This window comes from Tripterygium wilfordii, chromosome 15 (genome assembly GCF_013401445.1).
Source record: "Tripterygium wilfordii isolate XIE 37 chromosome 15, ASM1340144v1, whole genome shotgun sequence".
NCBI classification, from domain to species: domain Eukaryota; kingdom Viridiplantae; phylum Streptophyta; class Magnoliopsida; order Celastrales; family Celastraceae; genus Tripterygium; species Tripterygium wilfordii.
In genome coordinates, this window is record NC_052246.1 from 13,177,872 (window position 1) to 13,194,856 (window position 16,985).

General features: G+C 37.8%; 1 long non-coding RNA gene across 7 annotated transcripts; it reads right to left on the bottom strand.

Annotated features, from left to right (window-relative positions):
• Window positions 1–3: 3 nt before the first annotated feature.
• LOC120016788 lies at window positions 4–10,301 on the bottom strand. 7 transcript variants are annotated; one of them, XR_005472050.1, is made up of 5 exons: window positions 9,661–10,294; window positions 2,801–2,902; window positions 2,684–2,717; window positions 2,070–2,157; window positions 4–1,114 (listed from the first exon to the last, which is right to left on the bottom strand). It is a non-coding gene; the product is annotated as an uncharacterized LOC120016788 (long non-coding RNA). The 7 variants fall into 7 exon arrangements; XR_005472048.1 differs by having other exon boundaries at window positions 4–920; window positions 1,042–1,114; window positions 2,070–2,902; window positions 9,661–10,301; XR_005472051.1 differs by lacking the exon at window positions 2,684–2,717 and having other exon boundaries at window positions 9,661–10,293.
• Between the last annotated feature and the right edge of the window lie 6,684 nt (window positions 10,302–16,985).

Genomic DNA, 16,985 nt, shown 5'->3' on the forward strand with positions numbered 1-16,985 from the left:
CAGGTCCGCGACTGGTGGAAGTTATGCCGTTGCCCTTGGCGGAACCATGTAGTTAGAGAAGTATGGCCCAACAGCATCAGGTCCACATTCTACAGGTCCCGAAAGCTGACCAGAGGCCCAAGTTCTTTCCAAATTCTACGAGTTGAACATGAAGGCCAATATGAAGTTGGGCATGAACATCCTGCAATGTTGTTAAAATGGGCATAGCAGAGGAACATGGCCCCAACCGAGGCCCACATTTTGATTGGACTTTAGGCCCAATGTTCTATGGATCCGTCTTAGTAGATTCGTCAAAGCGGGCCCAGTACGTGAGAATCTGCAAGTGGGCCTGCTAGGGACAATATGACCCAAGATGTAGTTAATTAGGCCCGAGGCCCGCCCATTAATGTTTGTAGAGGTTCACTATTTTAAACGATTGCCATCTAAAATGGGCTTTGGCTTTGGCCATTGGTCTTCCTTTCCTATAAATGCGTCTTCCTGGGTTGCTTAGGTGGCCCAATTGATTCTAAGGCCCATTAGCCTTGACCTTGCCCGCTAAGTTGTTTCATAGGCATATATAATTGGGTTTCGCCCATCAAAATCGGGCCTATGGTTTTACTGCAGGCCCCATCACTTCTTGAACTGACCGCCGGTTTCAACGGATTGCTATCTAAAATGGGCTTTGGCCCACCAATATAGATTGTGTTTATTCCAAACGTCAATGCTTAGGACATTGGGGCCCAAGACCTACCCATAAGTAGGGCAAACTCTTTCAATTAGTTTTAGGGCACAAAGCTAGGCTAATTCCCCCTAAGTCAGTTAGTCGTAACGCCAATTAAGAAAAGATAATGGGTCATACAGAGTATAATTGCACCATTCTAGAAGGCCCTCCTGATTGAACATCTAATTTTGTGTAATTTTCACGATCCGTCCATTCCATTCTAATAAAATGTGAAATCCGTAAGTACAAGCATGAGCGAGTGCTTGTTCTGCATTGATATTTGTTATTATTGGTTTCTTATTTTCCTGAGATTATTTTGATAAAACGCGCAATAAACTGACCTGCTGTAATACATCCAATCACAGCACGCGAGCAGCTATTTTTGGAATGTCTTATAATATCCTGAGAATCACACTAAAGAAAAAGTAAAATGAACTGTCTTAAATCAAATAGTTCATGTATGGAAATTTAAATCAGAAAACAATGACATATAAAATGTAATTAATTACTCAACTGAGTAAATTTAATGATGCAAGCTGACCTATGCCAATAGTTGCTACAACCTACCAACTCAAGTCACGAAGGAAAAACATTGAGAAATTAAACAGATGTCCAATTAGGGGCGACAATTTAATATAACTTCGATGTTTTAATTACTGAATTTATTTGTCTTCTCCTAAAAGTATCTCTCTTTATCATATATCCTTACATATTGATTCCCTAGCAATTTCTTTTTATTATCTTTCTAAAAGAACATGGAATTTTCTCACTCAAAATCCCTGAAATTGAATGTCAAAACAAATTGCCCACGCATGAAAATAAGACCAAAAAAAGAGAGACGAAAGGGTATATGGCATTTAAATACATAAATAAGAACATTTGAGGATGCAAAGAACCATATGCTGAAAAGCAGCTTTAGAAGACGCATGGGTACTATGTTAGATCACTGGTGAGTAAATAAACTTATGCATATGTCGTGTGCACCATTGATCCAACACAGGCATGAAAACCTTGAAGACACCAGTGGGTTGGCTTCTGGCAAATTGGATGGGCCAGGTGGAGTGAGATTAAGAGTGTGATAGTCTTTCACTAGGACTAAAGTTTACTTCTCGGCTTACAAACAGCCATATGATAGCAATTTCTTTTCACTTTCTCAAGGAGGATGCATTGTCAGCGATATGATACTATTTGTAGTTATATTTGTTAGTATTCCTGAGCTAGATACATCTACATAGTCTCTGGTTAGAAGTCCTAAGGAACATGAGTGCATTAATGAAATAAATCAATAACTTCTAACATCATGTGATATCACATATTCATTCTAATTTGAGAGTTTCAGAACAGAGTATCAAGTAGAGAAAGCACTTACTAAGAAATTTATCTTCACCTAGCTCAAGATGACCCTAAGTTGATGAAGTTCTGCTTCCCAGGACCATCAATTTTCTTCTCAAAAGTGCCTTCAAAAGAAAACATTGATGGATATTTGCACATTGGAAAAAATTGAATGAAGAACAAACAATATATAATATTACAAGCAAAAGGATTGAAGCTTATTTATACTTAACTAGTCAACCAGGAACAGGTCAAAATTACGGGAAAAAATGCATGGTCTGAATCTTTAAAACCAAATTTAATCATAAAGGAACATGAAGAATGGTATAATATGCCACCAATTTGTCCACCGGAAACCATGGACAATACATATGCACAAAGGAAAAGATCTAAAATTATGTATAGGTTTGACATTATTTCAAGAACCTTCAAATGCAGCAGTTTAGATTTAGCTGTCTTTGAGGTGAAGTCAGCTTTTAACATGGGTCATCATGTGATCGAGTTTAACAAAAGGTCCCAAAAATATGCTTAACAAAGTTGATCTCATCAAAGCAGACACATTTTAAAGTGGAGGTATTTTGAAAACATTCCACATATTCGAGAGTCATTATAGTAGCAAAGATCTGAAAGAGAAAATTAATACAACCATACCACAAGATGAGGCGATCTGTGCATCTGACAAACTCTGCATATGAAAAGTGTAACAAATAACACAAAAGGATCAGAAGCATCTGGATAGATATTGTATACGGATGGTGCTAGATATACCTTCATTGCTTCATGAGTTTCACTGATCCACCCAGACTGCCAATACATCTCATATTCTTTCTCTGCTTCATCCACGACTGGCTATGATACTTTTATCTGTATCTGTAATTGACAAAGAATGAGCCACTTAGTTTATGAACAAGTTAAGTAAGCCATCACAGTTTGTTAGATTAAGTGAACAAAGTAAAACTTTTGTGATCTGCAATAAATGATTAATTAGCTATCATCCAAATCATTATTCACCATTGAGCATTACTCCCTTTTTTTTTTTTTTGTGAGAAGGTAAAAGGCATTAAGGTGGTGCTGCCTAATCCCCACTGTACAAAAGAAAACAACATTTCAAAGATACACAGGAAAGAGGCCGAAAACAAATCAAAGCAACCATTTTATCATATTACTTCCCCAACCTGAGCTTTTGCTTGCAAAAGTAAATATCGCCAATGTATAATCTTAACTCTATTGCGACTACCTAAATAAGAAATTAATATGAAGAATGAAACACATGCATTCTCCATAGTTACTTTCACCATATGCTCAACTCAACACGTACACAAGTTTGGAATCATGGGATGCATCATGCACATTCGTGCACCGAAACCAAAGAAAAACTCCCATCTTACATGATGCATAATTCATAAGCATTAGTAAAGGCATGATTCTCCTAGATCTTTACATATACTGTACGCAGAGGAATTTTGGAAATTGTCCCAAATAGGACCATGCTACCAAAAGGAGGCAGGGGATATGCTAATAATTAAATATTAGCCCAAAGAAATAATTGAATGCATAAAGTTCCAGCTGTCTTAGTGATAGCTAAGAGAGAGTTTATCAGCTGGATGTAGAACTCAACAGACCAAAAGGTAAAACAAGTACATGATGGATCTGATTAAGAAATTTGCAACCAAAGAACAATTAGTGAATGCTCAAGTTATTCACTCTGTAAACAGTATAAATCTGTCTCAATTACTCCTAAAAATGTAACTTGAAGATTTAATTGACAACAAGAGATTCCGAATGTAAAGTATTAATCTGCCTCAATTATCATTAGGCAAGAAAATTTATAGAAATAAAAAGTTATCTAGCGATTGATGAGATACTGAGTTACATAAAATAGCATATGGTTGATAAAGATTGAATAACACATAATCTTTGAGGGCTAGAATCGTCTGTTTGGCTGGCAAGAAACCGTAAGGAAAATAACGAGGCATATTGTTATGATTTCACAAGGATATCTGTATTAAGCAAGAAATACAAACTAAAGCCGAGAATTCAGAGGGAGAAAAACAGAGAGAATCACACCATCTTAAACATTGCATAACCCACCCTTTCACCACTAGTCACTATTTATTCTCATACTAGACTCATCACAGTCTTACACGTAGTCCTTAAGTTTGTTAGGCCTATTTCTTTTTCGAATCATCTTTCTCCTTGTACACCCTGTATCATCATTCTCAATTGATTCCCTTGTAACCAACTCCTCGTCATCATCCCCTACAGCTGTTGTAGGAACTTTCTCCCTATTATCATGTGGTGTACACCCTGTATCATCCTTCTCAATTGATTCCTTTGTAACCAACTCCACGTCATCATCCCTTGCAGCTGTTGTAAAAACTTTCTTCCTATTATCATGTGGATTCATAACAATACTCCCCTTGTCAAAGAGAACCTTGTCCTCAAGGTTCAAATTAGGAAATAGCTTTGAAACCTGTGTCATATCCTCCCAAGTAGCATCCTCTTGAGGTAAATTCTCCCATTGAACCAAGACTTGCCTTATCAACTGGCCCTGACGTAATATTTCTCGTTGGCTAAGTAAGGCTGTTGGTTGTACTACTGGCCCTGAAGGTAAAGTAATCAACGGTAATGGAACAAACTGTTGCTCTGGTCTGCCCACACAACGTTTAAGAACAGAAACATGAAACACAGGATGTATTTTGGCGGTCTCCGGCAATTCCAAACGATAAGCCACCATGCCCACCTTCTGTGTGATAGGAAAAGGGCCAAAATAGCGAGGACCTAGTTTTTGATCACGGCGTAATCGCAAAGAAATTTGGCGATAAGGTTGAAGTCGAATAAAAACCCAATCACCGACTTCAAAATGGACCTCACGCCGGTGTTGGTCAGCCTGATTCTTCATGTGCAATTGAGCTCGTTGCAAATTGGATTTCAGTAGGCGTAAGAGCTCATCACGTGTCAACAACTCTTGGTCAACAGCATCACAAGTGGTGGAACCTGGAAAATATTTATGAATCAAAGGTGGAAGACGACCGTAAAGGGCTTGAAAAGGGGACATGCCCAATGCTGTATGATAGGCTGTGTTGTAAGAATATTCCGCCCAAGGCAGAAACTTGAGCCATTGCGCTGGATTATCTTGCACAAAACAGCGAAGATACATTTCCAGACACCGATTGAGAACTTCCGTTTGCCCATCCGTTTGCGGATGATATGCACTGCTCATTGTCAATTTGGTGCCCTGGAGTTGGAAAATCTCTTGCCAAAAATGACTTAAAAACAACGGATCACGGTCAGTTACGATGGAACGTGGGAGGCCATGTAGCTTAATGATTTCCTTGACGAATACCGCAGCCACCATTGTGCTAGTATAATGACTGGGCAGAGGGCAGAAGTGTGCATATTTGGTCAATCGATCTATCACCACCAGCAATGCCGTTTTGCCCCCTGAAGCCGGTAAACCCACCACGAAATCCATGGCAATATCTTCCCAAACCTGCTGTGGAATGGGTAAGGGCTGTAACAACCCTGCCGGGGACAATTGAGATGTTTTCATCCGTTGACAAGTGAGACATTCAGTCACAAACTTGTGAACCTCTTTCTTCATGAATGGCCAAAAAAAATTAGACGCAAGCCTCTTATATGTTCTCAAAATCCCTGCATGTCCACCAACCGGAGTCGTGTGGAATTCCTCAATTAATTTTTGTCGTAGGGAAGAAGATGTTGATAGCACGATGCGATTCTTGAAATAAATCAAACTTTGCCGAATAGTATAATGCGGAACCGACCCTGGGTCAGTGAGGATTTTGCGGTTGAGTTCTATCAAATCATTAGCCTCGGCTGTTTCCTTGAGTAATAGAGGCAAAAGATCTATATGTGGAGTTGATAATGCATGGAAAGTAGCTGTTTCCCACTGTTGGCGAGACAGTGAATCAGCAACAATGTTGTCCTTGCCCGGTCGATATTGAATATCAAAACTATACCCCAGAAGCTTGGTCATCCACTGTTGTTGCTCCGGCGTTTGAATAGTTTGATCCATTAATTCCTTCAAACTCCGTTGATCGGTTTTAATAACAAAACGACCTCCTAAGAGGTATTGTCTCCATTTCGCCACCGCGGTAGTGATTGCAAACATTTCGCGGTGATACACAGAAGCAGCTTGCATCCGTGGAGACAGTTTGGCACTATAATAAGCTATGGGATGGCCTGCTTGAGTTAGAACAACACCAATACCTGTGCCGGATGCATCAGTCTCCACTACAAACGGCAAGGAAAAATTAGGCAACTTCAAAATTGGGGCCAATATCAAGGCTGCCTTTAATTGCTGGAAAGCCACTTGTGCCTTGTCTGTCCATGCAAAAGCATCCTTGTGGAGAAGGTCAGTTAATGGGGCAGCAATCGAAGCATATCCTTTAACAAAACGACGGTAATACCCTGTAAGACCGAGGAACCCACGCAAGGCCCGGATTGTTGTGGGTGGAGGCCACCTTTCTATTGCCATGATCTTCGCAGGATCCATTTGAACTCCCTGCCCAGACACAACATGGCCAAGATACTCCACCGTCGTCTGACCAAAGGTACATTTGCTGCGTTTAGCAACAAAATTGTTAGCTTGCAAGACCTGCAAAGTGGCATCTAAATGCTGTAAATGACCAGCCCATGTTTTGCTATACACCAAAATATCATCGAAAAAAACCAATATAAATTGTCGTAAAAATGGGCGGAAAATGGAGTTCATTGTTGCTTGAAACGTAGAGGGAGCATTCGTGAGGCCAAAAGGCATCACAAGGTACTCATAATGCCCCTCATGAGTACGAAAAGCAGTCTTGATAATGTCTTCTGGACGAACACGGATTTGATGATAGCCTGCCAACAAATCCAACTTTGAAAAAATCATAGCACCACTGAGTTCATCCAGCAACTCGTCCACTGTTGGAATAGGAAAACGATCACGTACTGTGATGGCATTCAAGGCGCGATAATCAGTACAAAAGCGCCACGAACCATCCTTTTTCTTGACGAGTAAAACAGGAGATGAATATGGGCTAGTACTTGTACGAATGATGCCCTCCTTTAACATTTCTTGCACCATCCGTTCAATCTCAGATTTTTGAAAATAAGGGTATCGGTAAGGCTTAACATTGACAGGGTTGGAATTGGGCAAGAGATGTATGCTATGATCTGTCGGTCGAGTTGGCGGAAGACCATGTGGTTTCTGAAAAACAGACTCATATTGAGCCAACAACCCGGTTATTCGAGGATCAATCACCTCCTCCTCTCCCTGTGTCGAATGAAATTCCATGGTCAGCTGCAAACATGTTCCCACAGCCCCAGAATGCACCAATCGACGTAATTGATGGTAATCCATGGCCGTAGGTGAGGTATAAGGCATGGCTTGAAGACGAACTGAATCCCCATTATGTTGTACTGTAATCACCCGTTCAACATAGTCATAAAGGATAGGATTGACACTGTATAACCATGAAACGCCCAAAACTAATTCAGCTCCTTGAATGGCCACCACATACAAATCTGCGGAAAATAGATGATTTTGGATATTAATGGGAACTTGACGAATACACCCTTCGCAACGCAGCTTCTCACCATTACCGACCTCGACCGTAATATGAGGAACCGATTCAATTGGCAATCCCAAACCTTTGGCAACTCGACTCTGTACAAAATTATGTGTGCTACCCCCATCAACCAAGGTATGTAGTTGAGATCCCGCTACCGTGGCCTGAAACCATAAGGTTTGTAGGGTAGGGAACCCAGTGAGGGCATGACAAGACACTACAGTTTCTTGTGTCGGTTCCACACCAATAGATGGAGACTGAAACTCTGCAAGTTGAATTTCCTCTGCAAGCTGAGCATCGGAAACCTCTATAGACTCGTCCCCTGAATCAGCCAAGTCCAAGTAAAAGAGCTGTCGACGAGCCGGACAACGATGCCCAGGAACATACTTGGCATCACAATGGTAACAAAGGTTGAGGTCACGCTTCCGCTGCATATCGGCGGCGGTGAGACGTTGAATGGGAACATTTGTGGAAGGTTTGGAGGGAGGTGCTAGTAGGGCAGGTTTACTCGTCGCCTCTGGTGGTCTACTGGGGTTAGGTAACAAAGGCCCACGGATTTGGACGGAGGGTCGAAAATCCAAACGAGGAATACCCCCAGAAACAGAAGCCTTCTTAACAGCCAGTAATTTGGCATTATGAAGCCTAGCAAGCCCAATAGCTTCATGAACAGTAGTGGGCTTGCAAATCCGGACGTCATGCTGAATATCGGAATGCAACGCAGAAAGAAACAGACTCAGGCGAAAAGATTCCGGCAATTGAGGGACACGATTGGAGAGGAGCTCAAACTGAGATTGAAATTCCTCGAAAGAACCTGTTTGGGTGAGTTTGGCTAAGACAGAGCCATGGTCTTCGAAGTCCGTCGGACCAAATCTGACCTCAAGAGCCCGAGCAAAGACAGACCAAGTGGTGAAACGTTGATCAGGATTTGCCCATTGAAACCATTGCCAAGCCGGACCATCCAGGTGATAGGAAGCAATTTCCACCTTCTGAGTGTCACTAGTTTGGAATAAATGGAAAAATTGCTCTGCCTTCGAAGTCCATTCCAGAGGATTAGTTCCATCAAAACGAGGGAAATCCAATCGAACAGAACCGGGAGGAAAAGATCCCATTGGAACAGTGGTATACGGTGCCAGAGGCGGCGTAGTGACCGTAGACGTCGACGCCACATCCGGTGCAGCAACAGCGAGAGCCTGAGATCCACTCGCAACTGGTAGAGAAGAGTGAGCCAAACGAAGGACCTGTTCCAGACGACCATCCATTGCCGTGACGCGATTGGTTAAGTCGTTGACAGACTGGTGTTGAGTCGTCGAAACCTTAGTCAGCTCCACCAACGCCGATTGAAGAGACCCTAACGATGATTCATGAATAGAAGAGGCCTCCTGAAGACGGCGAATAGCCTCATCCATGGATTTCAAACGAGTCCCTTCAGCCATGGTGAAGAGTCAATGAAAGCACCAATTGTTATGATTTCACAAGGATATCTGTATTAAGCAAGAAATACAAACTAAAGCCGAGAATTCAGAGGGAGAAAAACAGAGAGAATCACACCATCTTAAACATTGCATAACCCACCCTTTCACCACTAGTCACTATTTATTCTCATACTAGACTCATCACAGTCTTACACGTAGTCCTTAAGTTTGTTAGGCCTATTTCTTTTTCGAATCATCTTTCTCCTTGTACACCCTGTATCATCATTCTCAATTGATTCCCTTGTAACCAACTCCTCGTCATCATCCCCTACAGCTGTTGTAGGAACTTTCTCCCTATTATCATGTGGTGTACACCCTGTATCATCCTTCTCAATTGATTCCTTTGTAACCAACTCCACGTCATCATCCCTTGCAGCTGTTGTAAAAACTTTCTTCCTATTATCATGTGGATTCATAACACATATAGCGCAGCCTTAAATAGTCAATTTTCTCAGTCATTTCCTCTGTTTTCATTGCAACCAAACAGAGAGACATAAAAAAACAACATGCAAAGTCACACAAGTTCTCGGTAGAATATACTCAACATTGCAACTGCTAGATATCTAATTATAGAGAGAAGTACCTTCAAACGTTTGAACACGAGGGAGGGAGGCCTCGTCCTTGAGGACCCCAAAGTGTGACTGATCGATGAGATTTCTCCTCAAATAGTCGCGCCTTAGAGACAGGGGTTAGGGTTTTGCGAGAAATCGATCTCGTGGACAGATGGCAAGTGCGTTTCTCCTTGCAGCTGTTGTCGTTCTGAAACAATAAGCGAGACTTGTCAAGCACGGCCGATGTCAATAACTCCTTCGGAGAACTGGAGGACGCCATCGGCAGGGTCGACCGCGAGAACGTCTCTTCGTTTTTCTCACTTTTTGCGTTTTCTTCGTGTAGAAGATAGAAATCGACGGACGAGGTTAGGGTTTTACGAGATGTCGATCTGATCGACGAGATTTCTCCTCAGATCTTCGCGCGACAGAGTTTAGGGTTTTGCGAGACGTCGACCTCGTGGACGGATCTCATTTGCGTTTGTCGTTTGTAAATATTGTGGAGTTTTGTCAAGCACGACCGATGTCAATGAATCCTTCGGAGAAGTGGAGAACTCGACGCCAACCACCAATTTACGGACTCTGGTACTTTTAGCAGTGGCCATGGTTTTTGAATGTTCTTTTAACTATTTGTTTAAGCCCGAGGGAAAAATCGATCGCATATCTGTATTTGTTCAAAAATTATATATTTTATGTTGAATTAATATATATTTTATGAAAAACCTGAATGTTTTAAAATCCTTTTAGTCCTTAGCTATAAAATATCTAACATGGTGTTTAAAAATATATATATATAATAGTAGAATATATGATATTATTGTCACAGTGTTTAGGTTTTTTATGGTTCAATAGGAATAGAGTCATATGGGAAGAGGTGTGCTTTCTGGCTAAGAAAATAGTCCAAATGGCCGAATCCTTTAGGTATGAGTTTCTTTGGTACTTCGATCCCCTCACCCCAGAACTCTTTCTGGGAGTTTATCTAATGCAGTGTGGAGTCCTCCTCCTAGAGGTACTTTCAAGCTTAATAGTAATGTAGCAGTGTCTACTCATTCATATGGAAATGGGGCGAAAAAAAAATTAATGTCAAAATTCATTAATGAAAATGTATAAAAATAATTTAATGATTCTAAACCACTGCTTGATGGAAAGTTTTTAAATTTTTAAAAGAGAAACAATAGTTGAATACATGATTCAATTGATCAAGATGATATGAAGGCGTGATCGAATACAATAGATGAGATGCGATAGGTTAGATGCAAGCACGTCGGGAAACAAAATGGTGATGTGATAGAGCACAAACAAAATGTGAACAAAGTTGTCTTACCTATTAATGGGCCTTGGGGTTGCCATGGTCCATGGGGTGGCATTTTAGCCGTTGTAAACAAAGTCATGGGCTCGTCAGTCAAAACGGCTCACTGCCATGAGAAAATATTAAATGAGAAGCGCACACCACGTCATCATGCTGACGTGGTGTGTACGTCCCATTGAATATTTTACATGTGGTGATTTTTATCCCAATCAGTAAAATATCTCTAAAATAAATCAATTCATAATTCATAATATCGAAAGTAAAATATAAAATAGTTCTGTAAAATAAATATATTTGCCATGGATGAAATCGGAACACAGGTGGGTCATCGGACTACATCGGAGAGGCCCATCAGTCGTCAATATCCTCTGCAAACAACCATTGTGGGGGGTTTCATGTTGTGGGTATTTGAATAAACAGGGGAGCATGGCAGAACAATCAAAGAGCTATTTGACTTTGGTAATGTCACAACTGGGAGATGGAGACCAAATAGGTGGAATTATGTAGTTGACACTGATGGTGGTGGTAAGGCTGGATTCTGTCCTTCAACTTCTCATAAAGAATGGATTCACCAACACCCAAATATCAAAACTCATCAGGACAAACTCACTTCCAAAATTGAAAACGCATCATCTTAAATCTCTTTGATGCATTGTAGTTTCGTTACAATTAAATCTCAGATCTGAAAATCAAGCTTTCTATGTAGGAGAGAGAAGGTTTGTTAGATGAAGAAATAAGTGAAGAGACGACTTGGTGTTTATCCTCTGATCCGACTAGGATCATGTATAGGGAGTCAAGAGGCTTCCGTTTCTGACAGTAGATCTGGTGAAGGAGATCGAAGAATGGGGCGGAAACCGTCGATTGGAACTAAGGGAATGAATTGTATCAGAGATCTGGTGAAGGAGATCTGCCTTTTTATCTGTTTGTTTTTCTCAATAAAAATAAAATTGGGATATAAAAATACAATAAAATAAAATACAGATAAAGGAAACTAAAAATTGTGAGGCTAGATGTACACATGTCAAGTATTAAATGGGACATGCACACCATATCAGTATGATGACGTGGTGTGCGCTTCCCACTGAATATTAGTGTGTTAGAGCATCCGCAATGGTCATTGTAATATCTAGTACTCCAAAATCATTCTCTCTCTTCTCCTCTCTCCTACGTGGCACAATTTAATTGGATGAGTGAATCCACAATATACATTATTCATCAACACTCCATACTCATTTTCTCTATTTTCTCTTTCTTCTTTTTTATCATCTCTCTCTTCCTTTTCATCATCTCTCTTCGATATTCATCAACTATATATATACTCTAACTCTCAAGTATCATTTTTCCACAACTAAATTTTTAAGTGTCATTTTTTACCCATTATGTTGTGCATATAACACTATACTTATAAAAAAAGTAACATTTCAAATACTTAAATACACTTCATTCTATTCATTGTGATGGCATAGCACTATCATTTTCTAAAAATGGTTTTTAACAATGTTAAATATAGCACCATTATGGATGTTTTTATGACGGTTTTTTTAAGCGGAACCATTATCACCCCTTTTCAACTTAGGTAATTGCTAAATACGCACATTTTTTTTATTAAATACACATAATAAAGTCAATATTGGAGGCCTTGATTAGACTTACCCAAGGTGCTTTGCTTCACTACTATCAAGACTGGACCCCACCCAATACGTATTGATGACTAATTGCTGGGATGTTTACGTGATTGACGTTGAATATATATATATATATATAATATTGTTTTCTTTCATTGTTACAAGATCTTCCCGAATCTTACTAATTACGAGAGCTGGGCTTTGTAATCTCCTCACTAGTAAATAAACTAAATTAATCATGTATTACTAATCATGATTAATCATGTATTATTTGCCCCTGTATTGACGGTGATTCTCAAATATCGTAGAACAGAATGCGATATGATGAGATAAAATGCGATAGAAACAAAGACAAAGGGAACATGCAGTGGCGTACTTGAGTTGACGGGGGACTTGGGCAAACTCTGAAAAAGGGGCCCCTTAATTTTTTTTCTCGTTATTATCATATAGTTATTAAAAGTTTAATTCTAAAAAAAATTACTTAAATATGACTTTTCTAACATTTTGAGATGCAAAATCATGAATTACTTTAATATGATCAACTTTTTTCGTCAAACCACTTTCAATATACAACAAAGCTAACTTATTAACCTTTCTTGCGATATGGTGGACCGAATATATGATTTTATCAACTTTAACTTTGAAAAACTTCTCTCTACGAAGGCTACCGTTACTGGAATAGTCAACAATATTCTATATGCAATCCATGCATTTGGAAAACCACCATCCATTGTTTGGAAATGATTTAATATTTCGATAGGCTTTTTTATTTCTTTAGGTAAAATATTACACAAAACTTTTGATTCTAAAGCTAAATCTCTTCTACCAATATCATAAAAAGGGACACACTTTAATAAGTCTTTTCATTTTTGAAGAGGTTTTTGATTTTTTTTTCTTAATTTCTTTATGGGCTAATCTAACTTCTAAGAGTCTAAAATCTTAAGTGGTCTTTCTTACTTTCTAATTGGGTTGGGCCCTCACTTTTATTAGTTTGTTTTAACTCTCAACTCTTTTTGGGCTTTATAAGTAATATTTGTGGGCTTTAAAATATGTTGGGATTGGTTTTAAAATAAACTATCCTATAACTAAAAAATTTTAAAATTTGGGCCCTAAAAAATTGGGGGCCCTGGGCGGCGGCCCAGCTCGCCCAGGCCCAGGGCTGCCCCTGGGAACATGTTACCTACTCTTAACGGTCAAAGCGGTTCCCTTTCATTCCGAATTCTTCAATTCGGAATGAATCAAATCTCTTTAGGTAGGATTCGAACCTACAACTAGTAACTTCCATAAATGATGAAGAAAATATTATGACGAAAATGATGAGGCTTAGACCTTCCAAGCCAAGTCGGAGAAAGCAAAGCAATGTTTCGAAAGAAAGGCCCTCTTAGAGGCTTTGGCAGGTGAATTCATAATACTTGATAAAAACGGTACGAATGTCGTGGTTCAAAGGCACAAGAAGTAAGAAGATGTATTAATCTCTCATAGGGCCCAACATATATATATATATATATATATATATTTGTGGAAGAGATAAGAATGATTGGCTAATCAACTCTCTCTCATTTATTTTTACTTTTTTGAATCAGTGTCCCATCATGTATTATACTTGTACTGCTTTCTTTTCGTCCTTTTTTAAACTTGAAACTATAAAATATTTATAAAATATCATGAAAATTTTCAGCAAATTAAAGAAGCATTTGCAAGAGGTAAAATAATCAACCAAATATGGTAGGCCGTTCATTACAAAATAAAAAAGAAAAGAGATAGAAAAACCATTCCTATAAAAGAAGTCTTAGAGACAATAAAATAATCTAAAATTTCATTACAATTTACAAGAAATACAACCCTAGGCAAATCACTTGCTGGTCATAACTGCCCAACCTCTAGGCAAATCACTTGCTGGTCCTAATTTGTTCTCATTTTTCTCCCTGGTAAGTTGATGTTATTCCACTATTACCCCTCATTTGAAGGACTAGTGTTATTAAAATCATTCTCATTAAATAATTGAACTAATAAATAATTAAATGCAAATAAATTGATAATGAAGTAATTTATAAGTTAGTATTATCTTTAATTAATTTAAAAGTCATTATATTATTTTTAATAGTTAAATTGTTTGTTTAGATACAGGGTATACAACAATATGCATAATACCCCTGCACGTAATTTATCAGAAAATGCTACACAACACAAATGTTAATAGCAAAAATACAACCAGACACCTACTCAGCATTCAGTCAGCATTTCTGCTATTAAAATTGTCCAGCATTTATGCTATCACTATTTCTGCTAACATATCTACTACTTTACAAATGCTCTACCAAACTAGCATATATCCCGTACACACTACACAATGCCATCATTGTTTGCTAAAGCGTGGAAATAAGCGTCCACTTTTGACAAATCTCTTTGTTTTTTGTTTTTTTTTAAATGCTTTTTTAGGAGATAAATCAATTAAAAATCGATTAATTGTGTTATAATCGTTGTAAGAGTTACCATGCAACATTAATTTCAATATGATTAAAAAGGCTTTAAATTTTTATAATTGTTAATGTCTTTTTTCAGTATAATAGTTTTTTATACATATATATGTTTTAATGCACTTACTAGTTTCACTTATAGGCCGACTCTCTTTGCCAAATATTCAACTAAAATATAGACAAATAACATTTCAATATTCTTACAATTATGTAACTTATAATGCAATGGTTTCAGAAGGAAATATAGAACGTCTACATTGAATGTATGCTGCAAGTTGTTTCGTATACGGTGTAACCCATGCAGCTGCGCAATCATACCTGTATGTAAACCATTGAATCATATTGGAAGGCATCGGATAACCCTCTGTTGAGGCAATTTGGACAAAGTGATTATTATTAATGACAATAACTCTCAGAAAAGTTGCCTCATCCATTTTGTTGACCGCAAACAATTCAGTATCCAAGTATAATTGTCATTCTTTTCTGATTGCAGGAAAACAAATCCTACGCAAAATATCATCTTCGTTGAAGTCACATCCACAATCTCAAATAGATGCTTCCTGAACCTGTGGATTTTATATGTAACATCCATCAGTAACACATGCGGGAATGCTGCTATTCTAAAAGAATAGTAATTCCTTATTTTTTATATCAATATTTTTTTAAAAAATGACAATTATCAATAATTTTGACTCAAATGTTGTATTTTATATTGAATAAAAATCAAAATTTGTAAAGAAAAATGTATGAAAAATCCGAATGATTAGATGTAAAGTACATAATACTATGTTATAGTATTTTTTAAAAATTATTTTGTACCTAAAAAATGAAGAAAACGAGGATTTGGTTTTCTTTTAGGAAAGGTCAATCCCTTTTGAGGAGTCATACCCAACAATTGGAGGTCATAAGGCAAGTCTCAAAGGAGTTATTGGGGGATGTTGTAGTTTTTTTAAAGTAGCCTCCGTTGTAATTCCATTATAGCTTAGATTAAATTTTTTAAAATTGCAAAAAAATTATATTTGTATTTTGATCTTTTATACGAATCCAACGATATATCATTTGTCCGAAACAAAAATCAAATTCAACATAAAAAGATACAATAATTCTGAACCGTTGAATATAAACTTAAAACTTTCTATGTCTTTTTTTTGATGAATTTGATTTTTGTTTCAAACAAAAAAATATATGGTTAGATTTGTTAAACAAAATACTATACATCTATAACTTTTTTTATTATTTTTAAAAGTAATATAAATGTTCAAAATTGTTATAGCGGGGACTGTTATAATTTGATGTACAACAACCCTCAATAACTCGCCTCAAAGTGCACGCAATGGCAAACACGTAGTAATGGATTATGTTTTGGTAAAGATTTTTGTGTCATTATGTTATTTTCACCTAATCTGGTAAATTTAGTGTGAATCTTATCTAAAGCTACCTAATGATGATGTCGTTTAACCAAAGTTTATAGCCAAAAAAAAAAAAGTGTCTCGTTTGTCGCTCATGGTAGGGTTGTTTTATGGTACGATTGTCATTTCAAGCAAAACTAAATTCAAAATTATTGGATAATATGATTGTCATTTCAAAGTACTTTTTTTTCCTAACACGAACTATTTAATTAATAGAGATTTAAATAGTAAAAATAGGGGTACCAATAGAAACATCATTTTTTATTACTATAATAACTAAAATAATTAATCTCACCTCGTGAACCACGAGACTTAAGAACAACTTCAATGGGAGTCATTTGAGGTGTTCCAAATGTTTTTTTTTTATGGATGGAGTATTAGTTGTTCATAATGGGCAACATTTCACACTTGAAAACATATAGAAATTGTATCCATACTTATTTGGAGTGTCTCTAATTTAATAAATAATAATTTTTATGGGATCCATGCAACCAATTAATTGATGCAACATCATCTCTTGCCTCTCTTTTACTTTTGTTT